This window comes from Chlorocebus sabaeus, chromosome 8, assembly GCF_047675955.1.
Source record: "Chlorocebus sabaeus isolate Y175 chromosome 8, mChlSab1.0.hap1, whole genome shotgun sequence".
NCBI classification, from domain to species: domain Eukaryota; kingdom Metazoa; phylum Chordata; class Mammalia; order Primates; family Cercopithecidae; genus Chlorocebus; species Chlorocebus sabaeus.
In genome coordinates this window covers 88,861,087-88,886,696 of record NC_132911.1, presented here as the reverse complement: position 1 = coordinate 88,886,696, position 25,610 = coordinate 88,861,087, and the positions used below count along the sequence as shown (strand labels likewise).

The 25,610-nt window shown below is 35.7% G+C and overlaps 1 protein-coding gene and 1 pseudogene across 19 annotated transcripts in view; one reads left to right on the top strand and one right to left on the bottom strand.

Moving 5' to 3' along the window:
* The window catches only part of RALYL (RALY RNA binding protein like), a 737,315-nt gene that overhangs the window by 2,376 nt on the left and 709,329 nt on the right, over positions 1-25,610 (bottom strand). The gene's annotated exons all lie outside the window — the stretch shown is intronic.
* On the top strand, positions 167-262 carry LOC119624984 (small nucleolar RNA U13; annotated as a pseudogene).

Genomic DNA, 25,610 nt, shown 5'->3' with positions numbered 1-25,610 from the left:
TATAAGTAGCCAGAGAATTAGGTAACTTGACTTTATTTACTAAAGATTTGAAGTCCATGATACAAAGATTATGAAAAAGACTGAGTATGGCAAATGGGTGGTGAGAATTTCTTTGGAAGTTTGCAGCCCCCCAGATTTCATGCTGGCCAAGACTACTGGTTGAAAGAGACTCAGTGAACATGATGATTGAGTTTTCACACTCACATGTGAGATGTGCCTCCTTCAAACCTTGTTATGATGTTGGCACATTACCTGTCTAACATGAAAAAAAGCAAAAAAATTAAACTGAACTAAAAATAAAACATACCCACTTAATAGTCTTTTCTATAGTCAAACACATTTAAAAACTTATATTCCTAGGAAAGAAACTTTCATGAATAAGACGTAAGTACATTTTGACGCTGTATTTTGATATATTCTCTTTCTCTGTTTCTCTCCCTCACTGCCTTTTTCCTTTTCTCCTCCCTCTCTTTCTCCTTACCCAATTTATACTCTACACTGATCACATATATATGAATTTTGAAAAATGAAAGCTGTATTCAAATGTGTTTCTCATGCAGTTCCAGGTTGTGTTTATGTGCATGGGAAGAGTCCATTTGGTACTTAAGTCACAAAGGTTCGAACTTACTATACAACATAAGTAGACTACTTTTTGTGTGGTGTAAAGGAAGTTTTGTATATGACCTGCATGCACATATCAACAATGATCAATTATCAATATGAGAATGAATAACTTAAAAAATAAAATACAAGTAACCCATAGGTGAACACTGATATATGAAAATAAGGTAATACAATGTTTGACTTTTGATAGATTCACTCGTGTGCAAAAAGGAAATAAGGCTATTTATATGATTGCAATTGCACTCTTTCCTCTAAGGCCTCCATTGATCACTTTCTTATTATAAATGGAAAATGGGAAAAATACTGCAGCAGCTGTGTATATAAAGTTTACTAGTCATGGTATTTCTCCAGGTTAAGTCATGGCAGTTGACATGAATTTGGTACATTCTTACACCATCCTGTATGTGTCAAAAGAGGTAATGGCTGTTTAGTAAATATTTACTTTGTTAAGATGAAAAAAACAACCTGCAGATTTTTTGTGCATAATTTATTACCCCCAGTATAATATTTTCTTACACCTTCCTTTGCTTCTTAATTGTAAATAATTACATAAAAATAATTGTTGGAGGAAGAAAGGTAGGTTTGAAAATAATTTATTGAAGTCTTCCTTCTCACCATAAAGCTTCAAAGCATTTGAATAAAACAAAAACCTCATTGACTTTGCATTGTGAAGCAGGTATTATTAGCCATATGGTTACAAGTCATGAATATATTTCTCCTTATCTAAAAACAGTGGCAAAACATATTCACAAAGCTTTCCATAAAAGTTCTAGTATGAGAAAAGGCATACTGTTGGCTGTAAAGCCTGGGAGAAAGAGGACAAACTATGACATTCATATTGTTTTTTTCTCAAGAAACGTAGTCACTTAAGGAGCTGATTGGTTTAGCATAATGTAAAACTAATTGTGCTCTCCTTCTCTGAATAGTGGGTAATTTATCTACTGGCTGTTTGGGAGCTTGGAAGCTTTTAAAACAAATTCTCCTGATGATGAATGCTTTTTAAACTTTCAATCTCTCCCATTTCTGAAAAACAACAGAGCTACTTGGTCTGACTGGATTGTACTGAGCCAACCAATTACTTCTACTTGACAAAGATGAAATGGATAGTATTAATCTACATGGAAAGCACCTCTAATTTTAAACTTTATGCATTACTATATTTGAAATAAAATAGTACAGCAATATATAGAATAAATCCACCTTATTTATACCTTTGCCCCCCAAATCATACTTTTAAATAAGTCTGACTTCTTCAGTAGCAGGAATGCTTGTTATTTTTGTTCTAATTCAGATTTATAACTAATAAGAAATTAGAGAAATTTGCATAATCTATATTTTTAGGGAGCATATATAAATGCAAAAAAGGGGAAAGAAACTGTAGGTAAGACAGGTCACATAACACTTTATAGAAAAGCAAAGTCTTACGAACAGCAGTTATATTTGTTGCCACTATGGATCATGTTTCTTGAGTAATTGTTCAACCATTCACACTTTTTACAGATAATGTGACTATATTTGGCTTTCACAAATTCCTCATTCTAAATGAGATACAATTCAATTCACATTTTTAACACAAACTAATTCCCAGCACCTATTGTTCATAAGTTAAAACTTGTCTTCTGTTAATAAACTCTTAGGAACCAAACTACATTACACTTTTAGGTTCAAATAATCATATCAAAAAACTGTAATGGAATGAAAACCAAAATGAGTAGTAACTTATTGGAATAACTACCAATGGTAGTTATATAATTGCTCCATTAGGTAGTTCTTGGAGGCTCAATAATCTCTATTCCTGAGTTGATGGCCATTTAGAGTGCAGGACAGTGAATCAGAAAACACAGGGGAGAATCATCTGAGATTTTAACTTTAAAAACAAGGCTTCGATGAGTAACATATAGTATGTAATCTCCCAACAGGGTGACTACAGCCAATAATAATTTACTTGCACATTTTAATATAACTAAAAGAGTATAATTGTTTGTAACACAAAGGATAAATGCTTGAATTTAAATTGGGTTAACCCTTGACATTGTCTATAGTGATTCTTGGTAAGTTGTGACTCCACTGGCAAACTGTCTTCTGAACATGCTCACTGCATTTTTACCTGTCTCAATTCTGCCTTCTCTTTCCTTATTTCCCTGCCCCTCCTAACTGTTCAGTTTTATAATTCAAACCCATTGTTCTGCCCAATAATTCTCATGTCTTTATCCTATTTTCCATCTGGCTCACAACAGTCATGAAATAAAAAAGACCAAGAAACGACAGGGCTTTTTAGCATAGTGGATCACAAATACCCATATCAGTGGGTTTTGTTATTTCATACAGAAATGGAAAGATAAAAAGTCTAGGAAAATCAGTCATTTTCTATAGTATCATAGCATTTAAGTTACTGTATATGGTATGCTAAGACGTTTTATTTTTCTCTCCTAAAACTGAAGCTAAACATAAAACAATACTATAAAACAATCATAAAAGGAAAAAGGAGGAACTTAATGTTAAAATAAATTTAACTTTAACAAATCTACAGAAACTTTTCCTGTAAGTATTATAAAGTGACTGTCAAACTTTTGCACCATTCATGTTTTAGTTTAGTTTATAAGATTGATTTATAGACACAGTATAAAGAGCTTTTGATTTCAAATTGAAAACAGTATACTAACATAAATTATAATTAGAACCACCATATTCTTTATGGATATTTGGTTTGGGACATGGCTTACTGTATTAGACACACCTGAGACTGGGTGATTTATAAGGAAAAAGGGTTTAATGGATTTACAGTTCCACATGACTGGGGAAGCCTCACAATCATGGCAGAAGGCAAGAAGGAGCAAGTCACATCTTACATGAATGGCAGCAGGCAAAAAGAGAGAGCCTGTGCAGGGAAACTCCCCCCTATAGCACCATCAGATCTTATGAGACTTATTTACCATCACAAGAACAGCATGGGAAAGACTTGCCCCCATTACTCAATTACCTCCCACCAGAACCCTTCTACAATACTTGGGCATTCATGATTTGGGTGGGGACACAGTCAAACCATATCACTTACCATATGTGATTTTAAAGAACCCTCTTTTTCAGAGTTAATGACATCATTTTCTCTGTCTAATTATTGCTGTCTTTAATGAAGATGTTAGTGCAGTAATAGTTTTAACATCTAGACACACAGATCATTTGTGTTTCTGGAGTACATTTAACTGAAATCACAAATAATTTTCAAATAAGAGTCTATTTATTTTGGATTCTATAGGAATAATTTTTTTAGTTTGTTAAAATGTAATGATGTCAGGAACCATAATGATGTCTTCAGAACTGTAACTCCAGAAGCATCAGAGAACCAGAGTGGTTCAGTGGTGAAGCTGGTGATTACTATCTTACAGTGATCCTGTCTAATCTTGCAAACAGAGCAGCAGTGCCTTTTACAGTAATTATGGCCAATGAATATGTAGCTTTGTCTTGACTATCTCAAATGATACAGAACTCTTAAGGCAGCTTGCTGTATTTGTAGATAATCGTGTTTAGAAAAGAATTTGTTACATTGAGTCTAAATCAGCTAAATGACTGAACTATTTATTAATGTTAAGCCAAAAACCTAGAGAGTATGACGATCAGTAAGATAGCCAGACAGAATGTGAGAGGTATTGAAGTATCAGGGGATTCTGAGCTATCAGCTATAATATTCAGGTGAGATCTTCTAAGACAGCAAGAGAGAGTAAGGCAGAAAGCAACTCCAATGGGAGGTGGGTTGGTTTTAGAAAGAACATTAAAGACACCTGAGTTACCTAGCTAAGGTTCCGTTAATTCCCTCCAGATAGACTATGTGGTCTCTATCAGAGTATGGAACTGGGCTAAGCTTGTGGGCATGGGTGACAATCATCATAATTACACTTATTCATATAGTGGGTGGAAGTTTATAAAAATAGTTTATGTGTATATTTTCATTTGATTTCTATTATAAATCAGTGAGGTTCTTGGGCAAGAATCATCCTCGGGTTGATTATTAGTTCTTGTATCAGAGAATGAATGTTTTGCCTTTCAGCCCATACTAGAGCTTTCTCTAATATTCTGTTCTGACCAGTCATGGGAAGAAGCACTGTAGTGAGGCAGCCTGGGCACATCACTAATTATAGTACAGATTATCTTTACTGGGATGTGAAAATACATGCCCTCATAATGAGTAGGAGATAAGGGATGGAATTAGTGGAAACATTTTAGGATTTCCCCATACACTTCTACATGCTTTTCCCTGATTTGTAGTAGTTTTGCCTAAATATTTTTTAAAGTTCAGTTTTGAACTAATTAAAAATCATTTTAATTAAGAACGTGCTTTAGGCATTTGTCTGAAAAAGACCTTTTTGTTGTAAAACTACTTTGATTAGGTAAAAAGAATTAACTTTATAGTAAAATTATTGTGAGTTACATAATTTTATTTAAAATATGTAAAAATTTAATTAAATATTGAAAAAATTTAGTCACATTGTTTGGATGTTCTGTTACACATACATTAACATTTCTCTTATTTTATTCCAAATTGTACTCTGATATTTTCTTAAGATAATGATGATTGTATTTTGAGTATTTTGGGATCACTGACAATCATATTTAACTAGTTGGATTGATAGATTATAGTAGTTATATTTGGCACATAATTTATATTTGATAATGCATCGATTTTTAATTTTTCATACTAATTATGTAGTGTCTAAAAATCATTTACTCCCAATGCTGGAAATGATAATGATAATTTTAGGATAGTACTCTAAATTGCCTAAGTTAATGCTAGTGCAAAAAAACCAAGTGCTGATTAATGCTAAGATTATGAACTTTGAAATTTCACACATTTGACTGCTTTCCACAGGTGCTTATGGGATTAATTTTAGCACTACAAGTAGAAATGTTTAAAAAATCACTTTATATCCAACAGGAAAATGTGATTTGGAATTAATTGCTTTACAGGAATAATTTTAAAAGCCCTTTGAAAATGTATAGTTAACTCATAATTCTGAATAGCTGGGGGAAAGGTTGTCATGGTTGTTTAACAATTTTCATTTAATTAAATTTAGTGTATACACATTCAAAGATTAGAATAAAAGTGACTTCATTTTTAAAATTGCATAAAATTAATCTGACAGTAAATGAAATAGTATGGTGAAAAAAATACACTATTATCCTATAAATCCCTGTTTTTTTTTTAATCTCAGTATATTTGGGAAACAGTTAATTTAAAAAAAAACACTTAAATCTTAAAGTTTTGTAATATTACCAAAACACTTTTAACACTGAAATTATGTGGGATATAATAGAATACTGGATAACTCAGAATTTCAGAGTCTTGTAGTACCTTCCATTTCATGTTTATAAAATAATTTCCAGGCCGGGCGCGGTGGCTCAAGCCTGTAATCCCAGCACTTTGGGAGGCCGAGACGGGTGGATCATGAGGTCAGGAGATCGAGACCATCCTGGCTAACACGGTGAAACCCCGTCTCTACTAAAAAATACAAAAAAAAACTAGCCGGGCGAAGTGGCGGGCGCCTATAGTCCCAGCTACTCAGGAGGCTGAGGCAGGAGAATGGCGTGGACCCGGGAGGCGGAGCTTGCAGTGAGCTGAGATCCGGCCACTGCACTCCAGCCTGGGCTACAGAGTGAGACTCCGTCTCAAAAAAAAAAAAAAAAAAAAAAAAAAAAAAAAAAAAAAAAAAAAATAATAATAATAATAATAATAATAATTTCCAGAATTAGATGTAGAAGGAATTGGAAATTGGGTTTAATCTGTCTTATGAATGATCATGCCATATCCTCTGCAGGTTACTTTTTGAAATAGATTTTGGATACGAACTCACCTGTGTTTTCCTTTATTCATTATATGAGAATATAGAATTTAGAAAAATCATCAGTTATATGATTATCCTGGTATAGATCAAGATAAATAGAACACTGGAGCATTTTTATTCAATAAATTTTTGAAATAATTCAGTAAAAGTTGAGTTCTCTCCTAGATTTTTGTGAACAAATCTGTTCCCAAATAAGAAAACAAACTTAATTGGAAGGGCTTTTTCCTTTATAATCAGGTTCCTCTAATAAGTTACACTTTATAGACCTGAACACAATGCTCTAACATCATGTGTTCATTGGGATTTGACTGGGGTAATCCACAAGATTTATGATCACTAGACTGTACTTTGATAAAGAGGAAGGGTGCTGTATTTGCCTGGCTTTCTTTCTGTTGTATCATCTACACCTAGCATTACTTGCTGAGCAAAGAAAGTATGGTGTTACTTAGTGTATATGTGTATCTATCTGTCTGTCTGTCTGTCCGTCTGTCCGTCCGTCCGTCCATCCATCCATCCAGGGTCTGCACTGTACATCCAAAACTAAATTATTTATACTGTATTTCACAAATACTCATCTTAATGAAGAGAATCCTGAGACACAAAGTCACTTGACCAGGGTCTTACTGAAGGTGATAAAATAAATCCAGCACAGAATCACATATTTCTGCACTTACCTGAGGGTCACATTAAATAAATACTTGATTTGAAATAAACATGACAGAATATTGATGTCCCTTGTGTGAAGGTTGGCAATGACATGTTCCCAACAAATCTTCCTCTAAAAACATGGGTCCTTGGTGGGAGTTACTTTTAGATTTACTTTGGGAACTGGGAACTGCTTTGCTTAGCAAAGTTTTGGCAAGTGAGTGTTAGGAAGGGGGGCAAGCATCTATAGCACTGTTTTGGAGATCCTCTTCTAACAGTATCAGCAAGTGAAAGAGCAGAGGGAATTCGCTTCTGGGTTACAAAGAAGAATTGTGAATATTTACTTGCATATGTGTACATAACTTTAATAAATTTTAAATAAACATTGAACTTTTAAGGGAGTGATGAACAATGCTTTTTTGAAACTGGATTTCTGTATTTTTTTTTTTCTACGTAATAAGGAATATATATTTTTGGTCTTAGTCTCTGGTTCCTAGCACAGAGCTCCTAAATCCCTTATAATTTCCTAAATGATAAGGGTGATGGGAGCATCTTTCATTATAATATTTGGTTTTCGTACAGAGCTTCTGGAATTCTTGTAATTTCTTAAGTGATAGCAGTGTCTTTTGTTATTCATAACAAGCTCTTTGCTCTCACTTGAGTTTATGATGATAAGGTGACTTAGGGTAAGGTCCCTAGATAGTCTCAAGATAGTGTTGATCTCCAGAAAGACTGACTGATTAGTGGGTTTGAACTTTCAGCTTCACCCACTGACCTTGAGGAAAGTGAGAGGTGCTGGAGCTTAAGTGCCATAAAACTCTTGAACATGAAATTTGATGAGCTTCTCACTTGGTGAAAATAGCCACATGCCAGGAGGAGGGTGCACACCACCTCCACTGGGACAGAAGCTCCTATGCTCAAAACCCTTCCAGTGAAGTTTTTTCCTGAATTCTGTGAGCCATCCTAGCAAAGTATTGAACAGGAGGAGGGGGTGCATGGGAACCTTGATTTATAGCCAGTAGAGCAGAGCACAGGTAAAAAGCTGGGACTTGCACTGGTACATGAAATGGGTGAGTGGGAAGGGTAGTCTTGTGGGACTGAGTCCTTAACCTGTGGATTCGGATGCTATTTCCAGATAGATACTGTGAACTGAATTAACTATAGGACACCCAGTTGGTGTCCACTGGAGAATAGCTTGCTGTGTGGGAAAACCCCTCTACCACCACATTTGGTCATAGAAGTGTTCTGTGTTGTGAGAATAGAATAGAATATATCAGTGTATTTTTCATCAGAACTTCTTACAGCTCTATCAATAGCTGCATACCAAAGTATTAATAATAGCTAAAAGTCATTGAATATTTCAATGTAATTGACTCATGAATTGGATACGTTTGGGTTATGAAAGTATAGAACCGGTTTTATTACTTTATGTAGAAAATACCATATCTTGCGTAGGAATAAAAAATAAAAATTAAATAAAATTAAATAAAAATTAAATAAAAAATAAATTGAACCTTTCAAAAGCATATTCTAGTCAATGGATAGTTGCTAGTTTAACTTTCTGGTAGGAAGAGAAGGAAATTAAGCCTCAGATTTCCTATTCTTGTCATCTTGCTGATGTCATTCTTTTTGGCTAAACTTTTTCAATCTAATATATCAATACTTCCAGATATAGTTACTCTCTTTAAGTTGAAACAACTCAAAGAAAAATCTATTTGTTGCTTAGCATCAATAAATAATGGTGATAAAACATGCCCATGAATATCAGAAAATGAAATATATCTTAAATTTTGAAATCATTTAAAATTCTGGGTAAAGTTTTAGAATAATTGGGCCTTTTCTCAAAGTTATTAGTTTTCATATAAATATAAAATTTCAAGTGATTTGAATTTACATTAATATTATTTTTCCCATAGCAAAGGTTAAGAATGATTTCAAAAAACATGATATTTTATATTTTACTGGAACAAAGATTGATTCTCTGGCACACAGGTAAGTTTCAGAGGACTGAAGTGCAATCAGAGTACTGAGGTGAGAAGCTATGCACATGATTATATAAAGAGCATTTTCAAGTGATTTTTAGATGTAATTACTTTTTATGTAGAATTCATACTTATCTCTTATATATATTTTTACTTTATAAACTTTTTAGCCCGTATCATTGGTGGTAACAGATTTTTTGTTTTGAGATTTGAAACCTGTCTCATTTAGACATAAAAACATACGACACCTATCAGTGTAAATATGAAATGTTTATGTGACTGTCTGTATTTTAGGTACCCCTGTTAATAGGATCACTTATTTTAAGCATTTAACATCTTACAGCCCAAGACTTTGACAGCATGTCTAACAGAGTAGAAGTAGATCTTTCTCTGATATCTTTTTCTTTATTTCCAGTTTTTATTTGAAAAAAATTTATCATTTTTCCATGGTGCCAGTACAAATAGAACTGCGCCATGTTTAGAATGTACATATGGAACTTCATATACCATCCTGCTTCATGTTAGATTGTAATTGCAAGTGTCATGAAAAAATGTTTTTCTCTTGATCCAAAGCATTGTGTAGGTGTGCTAAGGGGGCTTGTTATAATTTGCATACCCTGGGTGACTCTCTACTCTGACACAGCCTCTTCCTCTGTCCATCCTTTTCTGAACCTCATTTGTTATTAAAACCTAATTAGCTATTGTTTGAAACAAAGTATGAGTGTCTGATTCTTGAGGTTAAAGTGGGAGATGAGGATCTGTTAATTGTCAGAGAACACCAGACTGAAAATTTCTCCTTAATATACCTGGGTTCTTTAAATAGTTCTGTCACTGCTTTTTCCTTGGCAGTAAAACTTTGAGGCTTAACTTTAGTTAAAAACTTACATGTATTGAGGGCTTACTATATGTCAAGCCCCCTTTTAAGTACTTTAAATATTTTTTTTCCATTTAATATTCACACCAGCACCACGAGGGAAGTGCCATCATTATACTCATATTATAGATTAAGAAACTGAGGCACAGAGAGGTAAGCCATTTGCTCAAGTCATGTAAGTCTTCATATTTGGCTGTAACTAACCCAGTGCTTTGTTCATACAGCCTTTATTTCTTACCTTTGTGTGTCATACACTCTCTCCTATTTACAGCAATTTAGAGCATGCCTAAGCTCTCAACATCAGTACCCAAATAGTAATACTATTATATTTAGCAGCTAATGCTCAACTACTTCTGTGTTATATAAATAGAAGGTTTATTCAAAATTATTTGTTATCTATTTCAGTATTTTTGTGGTAATTTCTTCCTATTCCCTTTGGACAAATTCTGTGGTATTAATTAGGAATGTTGACACCTTACATCCTTTGAAAGGCAATAACAGGCTTGTAAAGAGGCTTTATTGAACTATCTCTAGAACATTTGGGCACTAGCCTAGCAGTTTCTCTACGATCAACTTGCTCTATTGAAACAAATACGTATAAAATATTTATGACTTTAAGTGTTCTTTCCATTGTGTGTGTCATAAGCTTTCCTTGTTAAAAATGAGGACATCTGAGAAGGCAGTATCCTATTTTGATGGAAATCATTTGACATGTCACAGAGAGAGCCCAGGTGAGGGCATCCCATTGTCAGCAGTGGCTAGTGACCCAGAGGGCCATCTGCCTGCTGAGATCCTCAGGGCTTTGAAATACATGGCATGAAATGCTATCTCACTTTGAACAATTCTGAGATACCAAACTGTAAAATGTGGGGTACTTTTCCAATGTAATCTAACAAGTCAGTCTGCAGGCGGAGTTTCTTCCAACTTCAAGTAGAAACTTGTGCCAAAAAGCAAACAAACAAACAAAAAGTGCTGGATGGTGACATCCAGTCAGAATATCATTCAGTGGCATCATCTTTTCAGACATGAGATGCAGATCAGCAGGATTGAGCTCTGAATTTCCTGGGGTAAAAGGGGAGGTGCACAAACTGCTAGGGCTGCCCAAGATATTGTTATATGGGAAGAGTCATTAAAAATATTGACCCATAGTGAAAGGATATCTGCACTCTCATATTTATTGTGGCATTATTCACAATAGTCAAGCTGTAGCATCCACCTGAGTGTCTAACAATCGGTGAATGGATAAAGAAAATGTGGCATATATACACAATGGAATACTATTCAGCCTTAAGAAAAGAAGGAAGGACTGGCTTTTATAACACCGTGGATAAGCCTAGAGGACATTATATTAAATGAAACAAGCCAGGCACAGAAAGACAAATACTGCATGTTCTCACTTCTATGTGGAAACTAAAACAGTGGTCAGAAGCAGAGAGTAGAATGGTGGATACCAGAAGCTGGAGGTGAGGGAAGTGTGGAGATGTTTGTCAAAGAGTACAAGGTTTCAGTTAGAGAGGAGGAGTAAGGTTTTTTGAGATCTATTGCATAATATGGTGACTATAGTTAATAACACTGCAGTGTATATTTCAAAATTGCTAAGATAGTAAATTTCAAATCACAAAAATTGATAAGTATTGGGGTGATGAATATGTTAATTTGATTTAATCATTCTATATATGTATACATACACTATAACATCACTTTGTACCCCTTACATACATGCAATTATAATTTATCAATATACAATAAAATATGAACATTGACTCATGTAGTGAGACCATTGCTCTTCCAGTTCTTTGGATTGCATTAATGAGAATGTTTGTGTCAGTCTTAACATCTCTCTAATACTGTCTATTCTTTTTAATGGGAGAAAGAGAATGAGAGAGAGAGAGGAGAGGAGGGCAGGAACACAGGGCTTTTTGGTCATACACAAACGTCAAGCTTTTTTTTTAAAGTTTTGTCTTTTCATTATGTTTATTTTAAATATATCTCCTACTTATGAAAAGAGATACTTGGTTTTTCATTTATTAGAGTGAACTAAAGTTGAGTGTTAAAGATACATTTATTTTAAATAAATAATGAGGTAATTTAATAAAAAAAACTAAGTAAAAAATACCAATGATGCATAGTTTCGGCACAAACCAAAAGGGGACTATAAAAATCAAATTAATAAAATCTGTGAAACCCTAATACAACGAAAATATCTAAGGGTGTTAGAATCTTACAGACCCTGATTGAAGGCTGATTCTGCCTCTTACGAGCAATGTGAGCTTGGGGAAGTTACTTAACCTTTCTAAAATCAGTTATTTGTAAAATAGCTACTCCTCGAAGTTATTTTAGGCAATAATGAAATGACATATATAAAAAACTCAGCATTGTTTCTGGAAGGTAGTGAAAATGGAAACAGTATTGTTTTCTTTCCCTGTTTCGTCCTGACTTGGAATAAAATAAAAATGCTCTCAGCTTTTCACTGTTTGTGTGTGTATGTGAACATTGTATCTTATTTTCTCTGATTTCTGCCTTTTTAAAGATAAGCTGTTTTCCACATTTTTGAAACAACTAAGGCCCAGAATGATTCCAGAACTTGTTCAATTCACACAGCTTTAAATAGCAGGGGTAGGCATTATTTCCAATAGACCACAGGCTAGGAAGGCTTACTTTTAGGAAAGGTTACTTAATATTATTAAAATGTATTCCTAAAACTGAGGCAAGACAAAAAAAATATCAAATATGCATAAGGTTTCTGGGATACTTATCAGGTTCCAGGTGAAAAGAATTCTTATCAGGTTTCCAAAGGCCTGAACTTTTATTTCATCTCAGGCTATCCTGGAACAGGCTACCCCAGAGCTTGTGATTTTCCATATTCAGAGACATTCTAAAGACAGCCAAAGGTTCAGAAGGGAAGATTCTTAGGCAGGGCCAGGCTGATAGTGCAGTGTGGTTGTGCCAGTGAGAGATTTAATGAGTGGAGAACCAGCTGGGCACAGTCCTGGCTGGTGGGTGACAAAGGTGTACCATGCCAGGGACTGAGCTAGAGGATGCCTCTTTGCAACTTGAATGCTACCCAGATAAAAACTTTGTGCCAGTCCATGAAAATGTACTTTTTAAAAATGAATTAATTTCCAGAATATAGGGCAAGAATTGTAAAAGGTCAGCACCATTTTGGCAATAAATCTATTTTCCACTGTGATTCTGTCTGTTGAGCTATGAAAAAAATCGGGGAAGAAAAGTGCCCCGCTTTTCTTTCAATTTCTGATTAAATGAAATATGTTCATACCTGTTGCCATTTCTTCTGTCACAGATTATTAGATTCAGTGTAGCTCGAGCAGGTATACCATTAGTTTCCATCAGAAATACTGCTGTTAATGACTTTCTTAGCTTATTCAAGTACAAATTTCTTGCCCTGGTATTTATCAGATGAACATTGTCTTTTATCTATTCATTTATTTTTATTTTGTTTTTAGAGTTTTTACAGCTTATCATACTCAATATTTTAAAAAATAGCTAGAAAAAAATCATTAAAGTCCTGTGCCTGTGAAACACTGGGAAATGAATTATATTTGTATTTGGAACATTAAAAAAAACAAACTTGAAAAGAATTTCTAGCTATTTGGCAGATAAAATGCTTAGGCCACAGAAGTTCAACAACCTCTGGAAAAGGCAGTGAGAGGTCAGCATTTACAATTAACCAGCTTTTCCTAGAAAAGTCTATTAATCTATTCAATAAATACACTGTAGGGGAATTGGCTTGTGTAATATGTATATACTTTAACACTATTTGAATGAATTGCTGGATATTTCTAAGAAATAAATAGCTTCTGGTATTTCTGTATAGAATATTTTACGTATTCAAAACATTTTAGGTTTAGAACTTAAAAAACATACAACTAAAGGTTCCAGTGTTTTTATAGATTGTAGGAAACAGAAGTATTACTATCATGTAGATCTGGAAGAAAGAGATGAGGTAATAAAAAAAAATAGTATTCATAATTGCTTGAACCCAGGAGGCAGAGGTTGCAGTGAGCCAAGATTGCACCACTGCACTCCAGAGTGCAGATGACAGAGTGCAGGTGACAGAGCAAGACTCTGTCTCAAAAAAAAAAAAAAAAAAAGAGTATATATATATATATAAAATATTCATATAATGGTGGTGCCAGAAAATTCAAGGAGTAGAACACTGTTGTGTCAGGAATCCAAAAATTCATTGTTTAATAGGATAAAGAGAATTAATTTTATGTGTATTCTTAGAATACAAAGATAAGTGGAGAAATTGGAATGCTTGCACACTGTTGGTGGGAATGCAATATAATGCAGCCGCTCTGGAAAACAGTACGGAGGTCCCCCTCTCCACAAATAAAAAGAGAACCATCAGATGATCCAGCAATCCCACTACTGTGTGTTTATCCAAAGAAATTGAAATTAGGATCTCAAAGAGTTATGTGCAATCTTACACTCATCACAGCACTATTCAAAATCACCAAGATGTGGAAATAACCTAAATGTCCACTGACGGACGGATTTTGTAAAAGGTGGTATATACATTCAAGGGAATATTATTCAGCCTTTAAAAAGAAGGAAAATCTGTCATGTGTAACAACATGGATGAATCTTGAGGAGATTATACTGAGTTACAGTAAGACAAATACTATGTGATTCCACTTATATGAGGTATCTAAAATAGTCAAATTTGTAGAATCAAAGAGCGAAATGGTAGTTACCAGGGGGCAGAGGGAAATGAACGTGTTGCTAATCAATGGGCATGAAGTTTCAGTTAAACAAGATGAATAAATTCTAGAGATCTGTTATATAACATTGCATAGTCAACAATACTGTATTGTACCCTTAAAATGTTTTAAAGATGGTAGATCTCATGCTAAGTGTTCTTCTGTTCAGTGTCTCTTCATTGGCAGACAATTCTCCCATTTAAAAACTAAACAGTTAATGATTGCTATTCTAACTGGTGTGAGATGGTATCTCATTGTGGTTTTGATTTGCATTTCTCTGATGGCCAGTGATGATGAGCATTTTTTCATGTGTCTGTTGGCTGTATGAATATCTTCTTTTGAGAAATGTCTGTTCATATCCTTTGCCCACTTTTTGATGGGGTTGTTTGGTTTTTTCTTGTAAATTTATTTGAGTTCTTTGTAGGTTCTGGATATTAGCCCTTTGTCAGATGAGTAGATTGCAAAAATGTTCTCCCATTCTGTAGGTTGCCTGTTCACTCTGATGGTAGTTTCTTTTGCTGTGCAGAAGCTCTTCAGTTTAATGAGATCCCATTTGTCAATTTTGGCTTTTGCTGCCGTTGCTTTTGGTGTTTTAGACATGAAGTCTTTGCCCATGCCTATGTCCTGAATGGTACTACCTAGGTTTTCCTCTAGGGTTTTTATGGTATTAGGTCTAACATTTAAGTCTCTAATCCATCTTGAATTAATTTTCGTATAAGGAGTAAGGAAAGGATCCAGTTTCAGCTTTCTACTTATGGCTAGCCAATTTTCCCAGCACCATTTATTAAATAGAGAATCCTTTCCCCATTTCTTGTTTCGCTCAGGTTTGTCAAAGATCAGATGGCTGTAGATGTGTGGTATTATTTCTGAGGACTCTGTTCTGTTCCATTGGTCTATATCTCTGTTTTGGTACCAGTACAAGTCAGGAAACAACAGGTGCTGGAGAGGATGTGGAGAAATAGGAACACTTTTACACTGTTGGTGGGATTGTAAACTAGTTCAACCATTATGGAAAACAGTATGGCGATTCCTCAAGGATCTAGAACTAGATGTACCATATGACCCAGCCATCCCATTACTGGGTATATACCCAAAGGATTACAAATCATGCTGCTATAAAGACACATGCACACGTATGTTTATTGCGGCACTATTCACAATAGCAAAGACTTGGAACCAACCCAAATGTCCATCAGTGACAGACTGGATTAAGAAAATGTGGCACATATACACCATGGAATACTATGCAGCCATAAAAAAGGATGAGTTTGTGTCCTTTGTAGGGACATGGATGCAGCTGGAAACCATCATTCTTAGCAAACTATCACAAGAACAGAAAACCAAACACCGCATGTTCTCACTCATAGGTGGGAACTGAACAATGAGATCACTTGGACTTGGGAAGGGGAACATCACACACCGGGGCCTATCATGGGGAGGGGGGAGGGGGGAGGGATTGCATTGGGAGTTATACCTGATGTAAATGACGAGTTGATGGGTGCTGACGAGTTGATGGGTGCAGCACAGCAACATGGCACAAGTATACATATGTAACAAACCTGCACGTTATGCACACGTACCCTAGAACTTAAAGTATAATAATAATAATAAATAAAAAAAAAAATAAATAAAAAATAAAAACGAAACAGTTAAAAAGTCATAAGAAAATTGGGTGGAATATGCATGTAACATGCTACAGTGAACAGAGCCAACATTAGAAACCAGAAAGGGAATAAAAAGTATGGTTAAAATTTTATGAGTCTAAATGATATTTCTATGGTTACAGTGCCATTTTTAAAGATTAATTTTAACCAATGCAATTTGTAGAGTCTTTACATTTTCCCATAAACTGGAGGTAATTCTAGTTAAAGTAATGCTTTAAAAGTCAAATGAAGCAACTCTACAACCACTAGACAACCAGTGAATTATTTCTTTCTCATGAGTGGCTAACAGAAAATGGAAATATTTTTGAACATTTGTAATAGGTTTGGTTAAGCATACTCAAAAGCACGTGTTCACATATTTTGACATTATTTTCTTATAGAAATAAAATTAATTATTTTGGTTCTCATATGTTTACATTATTTGCTCAAATTACATTTTACCTCTTACAAAACTTGTGTAAATATTAGCATTAAAAATCACATTTTAATACTAGTTTCCTTAAACCTAGAAATTTAGAAAGCAGAGGTCAATTAGCAATGGTTAACAAAATTTACCGTGTGCTCATATTTATGTCTTAATACGTCCTCTATTTACAATATCTATCATATCATCTGTTTTTTTCAGTGAATTACGAATAGACCTTTTAATGGACAAGTCTGAATTTAAATAACAATGAGGCTTAACAATGGACACTGAAGTAAAAATGAATTTAATACTCCAGTCATACTCCACTGTATTAGTTTTATAGAATATGTTCAGGTTGAATAATATATTTTACAATGTGAATCTTGGATATATTTTAGAATATAATCTTCAATTTGAGAATGAAGCAGCCTGCCTGCAACCCTTTCTCCCCAAAAGAGGTTTTTTTCTTTCTTATTCACTTCCTTTTACTCAGCCCTTAGAATGGTGCCTGAGTACAGTAATCATTTAGTAAGTATTTACTGGCTGAGTGAAAAAAAACGGCATTAAGGGCAAAACACATATCTAGACTAATTTTTACTCTATTGCATAAAACTCTTAATGTCACTAAGATCATTTTTCCAATAGCTTTTGCCCTTTGGAATTTGGGAATAATTTACAAGAAGAGAAAGACTTGTTTGCCTCTCAGAATCTTAGAAGAGTTTATTGATTTAATAAATTTGACTTGGCATCATAGAACTATAATACAGGTTTTGCCCACCCTACACAAAAATAAGCATTCTGGGCAAACTATGTGCAAGGCTATTTAAGAACCCTATGTTACTGATACTGGTATGTAGCATCTTACTCATCCTTATAGAACAATGGGAGTTACCTCCTGGGCAGGCAGAAGATGCCACTTCTCCCCATAGAACTCCCTCATATGTGTGTGTGTTCAGTCACCTGCCTGTAAGTGGTCTAGTCTGTCTCTCTGTGTCCAGGGCAATGTGAAGAGACTAAGGTATCAAAGGGCAAGGGTTAGGGTTGGGGATGGGGTGGGATTCAAAAGATCAAAATACAAAGATTTAGAATTTGTGGTCCGATTATGTACGGCTAAGTAATGACAAACCCTTCTCCTTAAATAAGATAATTATGTACCATCTCTTTTATCTTGATTAGTTCCTTTATTCTTAGTATTCTAATATAAATAAAAATAACTTCCTCCAAATTTGAAATCGCTGTATCTTTTCTCAGCAATTTCAAATGATTTTGTGTTACACTGTATCCCAGTTCAACAGAGAATACCTCAAAAGAGTGTCTTGATGTGAGAGACAAGATTGCTAATAAAATATTCTGGACTTTTAAGACAATAAAAGTTACAAAGGGTATGCATAAACACCATAACCAAATCATTTAAAAAAAATAGAGTCTTGCTATATTGCCCAGGCTGGCCTCGAACTCCTAGGCCCAAGTGATCCTCCCACTTTGGACTCCCAAAGTATTGGATTACGGCATGAGCCACCAAGCCTGGCCACCAAATCATTTTAATTTTTCTTTGTTTCAGTGTTACTAAAACTTCCTGTAATTGGCATGTCCACTAAATTTTGTTCCTTAAAGAAAATATTAAGTTTGCCATACAAAATCCCATAGCAGGGATTTTCATAAACATGATCCTATTTAATCTTTTCAATAACCCCAAAATCTTCCTTTAACAGATATGGAAGTGAGCCTCAGAGACTCAGTGATTTGCCTAAAATATATCAATTAAAAGGCTTGTCCATCTGAACCTGAAATCCAAATAACCCCTAAAGCCTAAATAACCCAAATAACTGAATGATAAATGTATATCTGCACTTTGTAAGGGCAAATGGAAACAATTTTCTCCATTATAAAAGACAAAGCACTGACTTCCCCTTTCCCCTTTCTTAGTGTATCTATTTGGAGGCCTAGTGAATCTGTGTCCTTCCTCTTACCTTTTACATCAAAATAAATTTTATTAGGGATTAAGCCCATTCTCCAGTGTCTACAATGTAGACATATGATATAGTTTGAATATGTGTTCCCCGTCCAAATCTTATGTTGAATTGTAATCCCCAGTAATGGAGGTGGGATCTGGTGGGAGATGATTGGATCATGGGGGAGGATTTCTCCTGAATGGTTTGGCATCATCCTCTTGGCGCTGTTCTTGCAACGGTGAGTGACTTCTTGTGAGATCTGTCTGTTTAAAAGTGTGTAGCACCTAGTTCTCTCTCTCTCTCTTGCTCCTGCTCTGGCCATGTGACTTGCCCAATCCCACTTCGTCTTCTGCCATGATTATACTTCCTGAGGCCTCCTCGGAAGCTGAGGCGACGCCACCATCATGATCCCTGTACAGCCTACAGAACTGTGAGCCAATTATACCTCTTTTCTTTGTAAGTTACCCAGTCTCAGGTATTTCTTTATAGCAATGTGAGGATGGCCTAACACATCTCCAAGACTGTGAGTCAAATAACATCTGGATACGTGATGATGTTGAATTTTATGTGAGCCTTATTTAACAAAGTTAAGAAACCCTTTGTTCTGGGAAATGGCTTACTGCAAAGAACCACCCTTCTCCAGTTGATTTAGATAAGATTCACACCTGTTTATTTACCTACACTAAGGCCAGACACAGACACTCCGAATTCCCACACTTGCCCTCATACATGACTAACTGAACTATTTTGTCTCCATTGGTCAATGAGAATAAAATGCTTATTAATCAAACTTTGGTTAAGAGTCTCTCCTTCTCCCAGGACCCCAAACTTCAGTCCACCCTCAGCCTGAGCCACCACCCATCCCCTCTTTCAGGGCTGTCCTGGAAAATATGCTGGCTTCAGGGTAAAACATCCTCTGATATATTTACTCAGTATGCCAATCTTTCATCCCACTTCTCCGAGACCTTGGGTTCTTTCTAATCTTGTTTACTCCTCTCATAAAAAGAAAAACCCTTCTTGCCTAGTACTTGAGATGCTTGCAGATCTCATGGCCAAAGCATTCTCGCTATTGCAATAGTCCCTCTGGCCCCTTGCAATAACCCTTTCAAATAAGTCTCTCATTACTAAGTCCAGATTTGTTTTTTACTTGACAAATGTAAAAATGTAGCCCTGGAATTACCTCTGAGATCTCTCAAGAGCTGTTCAGAAAACTGTCATGAAATATGATTTTTTGTCTCAGGGAAATAATTGTCCTTTCCTCTGTTTGGTCAAATAAAATGTGTGAGATTTTGTCCTGATGACCAAGAGGGTTTGAAAAAACTTTAGACCGAGTTTTTCCTGACTATTGGCTCCTGACCTCCCTTTTCTTAGAGCATTTACTTTAGAAAAATTGTATTTGTAAATTTTCCCTCTGCCCCTTGGAGAGATAAATCTTCCCCCAGCTTCTTACCAGTTGCACAATCCCAGGAATATATTTCTTAAGGACCTGGAATCATACCTTTGAACTGTAATCAAGTAAGAAGCAGCCTCTATCTCTTTCTCTGTGGGAGGTGTGAACCTAACTTAGATAAGCAGCAATTAGCAAACACAGATGGCCTAATTACACTGACCAACCTTCCCCTACCACCCTCCAGTACTTTTCCACTAGTTACCTCAGTGCTTAAAATCTCTCCTGCCTGTTTCAGCAGAGCTGAGTTCAATCTCTCTCTCATTATGATAGTCTTGATTTCTGTTGAAACAGTCTTAAATAAAATCTTCCTTGCGCGTTTAACTTCATTGTTATTTTTGCTTTGACACTAACATTGTGGTCACTTTGGTGCTACCTTACATGCTTGTAAATTTGTTACCGCTTATGCAATTTTAAAAATTTTGTTTTCCTACTATATTGATAGGGAGAGGTTTTTTTTTCTTCTTCTTCTTCTTCTTCTTTTTTTTTTTTTTTTTTTTTTTTTTTGAGACAAAGTTTCGCTTTTGTTGCCCAGGCTGCAGTACAATGGTGCAATCTTGGCTCACCGCAACCTCTGTCTTCTGGATTCAAGCCATTCTCCTGCCTCAGTCTCCCAAGTAGCTGGAATTACAGGCATATGCCACCATGACTGGCTAATTTTTTTGTATTTTTAGTAGACACAGGGTTTCTCCATGTTGGACAGGCTGGTCTCAAACTCCCAACCTCAGGTGATCTGCCTGCCTCGGCCTTCCAAAGTGTTGGGATTACAGACGTGAGCCACGGCGCCCAGCCAGGAGAGGTCTTTTTGTTGGCAAAATGGTTTTATTTTTCTAACTACTTTCATAATTAGCTTTTTGAAATCTCATAGAATTAAGACTTTAGATTGCCCTATTTTCCTCTAACACATTATAGCATTTTTAGAAAAGTAACTATTTTTTCCTATTTTTGTATATTTAAAGCTTATTTTTAAGCTGCTTCTCATTTCCAAAGGACTCCAGAATCTGTTCTCTTCCTCCTGTGTTACCCTCTGTATAGAAACTCAGAAATGGTGAAAATATTTTATTTTGTTTGGATCTATACTCTAGATTTATTACTTGGCTTTAGCATCATGAAAGGCTGTTTGAAAATTGTGTATCTACCACAATACTCTTAACATCTCAAAAATCCTTAGAACTAAAGCCTATTTTTAAATGATCACATCGTATGATAGCTGCACTGATAGCTGCAGTTGAAATCAGAGCATCTATCTTACTTATCTGGGCGTACTTTAGTTTTGAATCCTCTGAAATTTACTTTCTTATGAACTTGTGACTCTTTTCTTTTGGCTTTAAAAATTGTAGATCAGGAGTGAGAGGAAGGCTTATTTTCTGGTTTGTTTTATAAGTCAGCACTCTAGCTTTGTTAACCAAATTCAGGTTACTTCAAATTTGCATTTCTATCACTTGTGGGAGACAATATTTCAGAACCACTGAAAACCAACATGATAGAGTCAATACTGCTGTGTTGACTTTGATGTGTTGGTTTTAAGCCTCCTCCTGTTGTTCCTCCTCAGTGCCTTCAAGACTCAGGCTGCTGCCTGAATGACCTAGTGATTAAGCTGTAATGAAAACTGTTTGCTTCCATGCTTTGTATAATAATCCTCAAAATCACAGAGGGAATGCACACAAAAGTAATACTTAGAACACAATCTGATTATGACAGACAATAAAAATATGCTTAAAAATGCTCATCATATATTTGAGGTAATCTGAGGACATTTTCCTCTCTCTTTAACAAATATTTATGAACATTAACATATGCTAAGCACTACACTGAGGAAAAACACAAAGTAAAACAACCCCTGAGAAGTTTACAAATCAGTGATCCAGAAAGAAGGAAAATCATTAATTACAATATAGTAAGTTAAGTATGAGGAGCTATGTACAAAGCATGGCCTAAAGAAAGAAGCAAACCCAAATGGATGTGTCCTTGTTGGGGGACAGATTTATGGAATGGGTGACAGAGAATGATGATCTTTAAGAGAGATGTTTTTGCCAGAGAGACAAAACATAGAAGGTAGAACGAACGGGTTATTCCAGGCAGAGGGAACAGCATACGTAAATGCGTGGAGGCATAACACAGTGTGTCAAAATCATCAGGTAACCCAACATCCCTCAATCTACTCACTCATCCATCCCCATAAAAATGCTAGATACTGTGCTATGCGTGAGTGATCCACAATGAAAAAAGAACAACCTGGCTCAAATGGTTTTAAGTCTAGTTGAAGAGAAAGACATTTTAAAAAGTGGTAGCAGCACTGAAGAAAGTGTCCTAACAGAGGTTTGCGGGAGTTGTGGAGGATGCACCAGAGTAACTTGGAATTTCAGGAAGGTTTCCAGATAAAACTGAGTATTGAAATAAAGGTAGATGTTCACCAGGATCAGGTATGGAATGACATTTCAGGAAAGTCAATCCCTACCCCTCACCCTTACCCTTCAGGCAACCTCTGTCTGTTTAATTGCAATGACACACTAGTGCTCCACTTCCTTGACAGCATTTGGTTATATCAGCCAATTTTGGTCAGTCTGAGTGAGGGTGTGCAGTGTTACCGTACTGTAGTTTTAATTTGTGCTTTCTTGAAGACTGATGATTTTGAGTGAGTTTTCATATGTTTACTTCTTTGGTGAAGTGTCTATTTGCCCTTTCTTCATGTACCATGTGCTCTATCCCAGTGGTTCTCAGCTTTGGCTGCACTATAAAACATCTTTAGACTTTTGGTCTGGGCTCCACCTTCTGAAACTCTGATTTAATTGTTATAGCTTGTGGCCCCTGTCATTGGTGTTTATGAAAGATGCATCCTCAGTGATTTCATGTGCACTCAGTTTTGAAAACTCTACTGTTGTACTTCAGGGTTCTCGAACTTCAGGAGGCACCACAATCACCTAGAATGTGTGTTAAAACATAGAGGACTGGGGTCCACCCCAGAATTTCTGATGCAGTGAGTCTGGGTTAGAGCCTGAGAATCTGCATTTCTACAAATATTCCACATGATATGATGCTGCTGGTTCTGGGGCCATCCTCTGAGTTCCACTGCTTTAGCCAAACTAAACTGACAACTTCCCCAATTCTTTCACATCTTTCTTCCTTGTATATACTCTCTTCTTTCTGTGTGGAATACCATCTAATTCTTTTTCTTACTTTGCATACATTTTTTCCTTCTTCAAGAACCAACTAGGATGTTACACAGACTTTGTGAAGTCCGCTGTATCATCTTACTTCCCATACCCGATTGCATGACTTACGTGACATTTTTACCTATCATACTGTTTTGTTTATTTGTTCTGGTTGTAACATCTTCTCTTCTACCCAGAGAGAGGTCTGTGAAACCAGAAACCAGTAGGTCTTATTTTTTGAATCTTAAGCGACCAACAATATCTGGCATATTACTGAGTTTCCACTATTTAATTAAAAATTCTTTTGGTGGTGGTTTTAATGAATAAGTGTCTGGGTGACTAAAGAAAATGTGATTATGTAAAGCTTCTTACATACTCAGTTTTCATAAACCACAAGTTACCATCTGTTACTAAATTCATGGCTAGATCACATGAGCCAGAGAACAAATCTATAGCAAAAACTGAAACAAAAGCCCTATATCATCACAGGATACTGTTAGTGTTATCTTTATTTAAAAAGCCATAAGAATAGAATTTAAAAATAAATTGTTTTGAATTGAGTGTGCTGAGAACTATAAAATCAAATAAAAATGTAACAAGCTGAAATCAAATCGTAATTCTTCTCAGAATATTACAGTTGTTTCCTGAAGTCTTTCTTATCAAATAAGAAGTGCTTTTTAACAAATTTGAATACTCTAGCATTTTTAAAAATACAAAGTTTCATATGAAGATTATGTTGCTAGAAATGTAATGTTTTATTGAAAGCTTCACTGGCAAAATGAGATGATCATAACAATAGCAATAATGATAACAAGAGCTGCAATTTACTTGTTTACTTTGTGCCAGTGACTTTGATAAGTGCAGTCCATGCATTAAATTTTTTAATTGTTACAAAAGCCCCATGAGGTGGGTATTATTATTCTGTTTTCATATCAAGGCTGAAAGAAGTTAAATAGTTTGTTCAAGGCCAATATTCAATTCCATTTCTTTGTAGGAGTGCCAGATAAAACACAGGAAATCCAGCTGAATTTGAATTTCAAATATATTAAATAAAAACACTTTTTGGTACATTTCATGAAATATTTGGGACATGATTATATTACAAAATCACTTACTATTTATCTGAAATTCAACTTTAACTGAGTGTCCTGTATTTTATTTGCTAAATCTGGAGACCCTATTTCTGTCTGACTCCAAAAATTTTGCATCAGATCACTAGGTTGTATTGCATTCCAATTTTCTCTTATGTACAGGTAAGTATAGGTTTACTTACATGAAATTTCAAACTTTTAGCAAACTTCAAACATTTAGCAAAGAATCAAGGCCTTTTATAATTTGCCCTCTGTTCTCCTGGTCCCCACATTCGGGGTGCAGCAAATGCCAAGGCCTTGAAACAGGAGCTGAGCAGTGTCTGCCTGGAAGCTACAGAACTGATGTGGGGTGAACAGGAGAGAACTAGGAGCCGGATCAGAGATAGCAGGGACCAGATCATGTAAGACTTTGTAGATCATTGTAAGGACTTAAGTATCTATTCCAAGCAAGGTAGGCAGTTATTGGAGAGTTTTAAACACAATGACATAGCCTGGCTAAAGCTTTAACACAACCAAATTGGCAGCTCTTTGGAGAACAATCTGCAGAAGAATAAGGCCAGAAGCAGGGAGTTATTGCAAAATATTCAGTCAGTAGCTCATGAAGCTGCTTTGCTCTGTAGTAGAACTCATGGTCCAGGCTTTAAGCTGTGTTACTTGGGGTCTTGGTGACAACTTCCAGCTTAGAGCTGGGGACAGGACATTATCCTTGTAACTTTAATGTGGAACCTGATGTGGCTTCTCTGGCACAATGAAACCTGAAGGGATCTTGCACCAACTGCACCTAGTGGGTCCTGCACCTCTGAGTGTGAGAGAGGCATACTGGTTCTCACAAAAGGCAGCAGCAAAGGCTGCTGCTGCATCCCCAAAGGCAGATGCAAGGCTGCATCCCCAAAGGGGAGGGCAGGTAGTGGGCAGGCAGAAGAAGCACATCATCAGATATGCTCCTGAGCACAGGTGAGATACTTTCTGTGACCCCCCCCCCCCCCAGAAGCAGCGGGGAGAGATTGTGAGGGAGTGGCAAGGTATTGCAGCTATGCAGCAGCTGAGGTAAGGCCAGTAGACTTTTATTATTAATATAACTGTGACTTAATTTATCCCATGTCTAGAAATACATGGAAACATTTGGGTCACCAAAATTAAATACGCGAAGTTAAGTGGGACAATAAAACAGAAAATACAGGCCTGGTGCAGTGGCTCATGCCTGTAATCAGA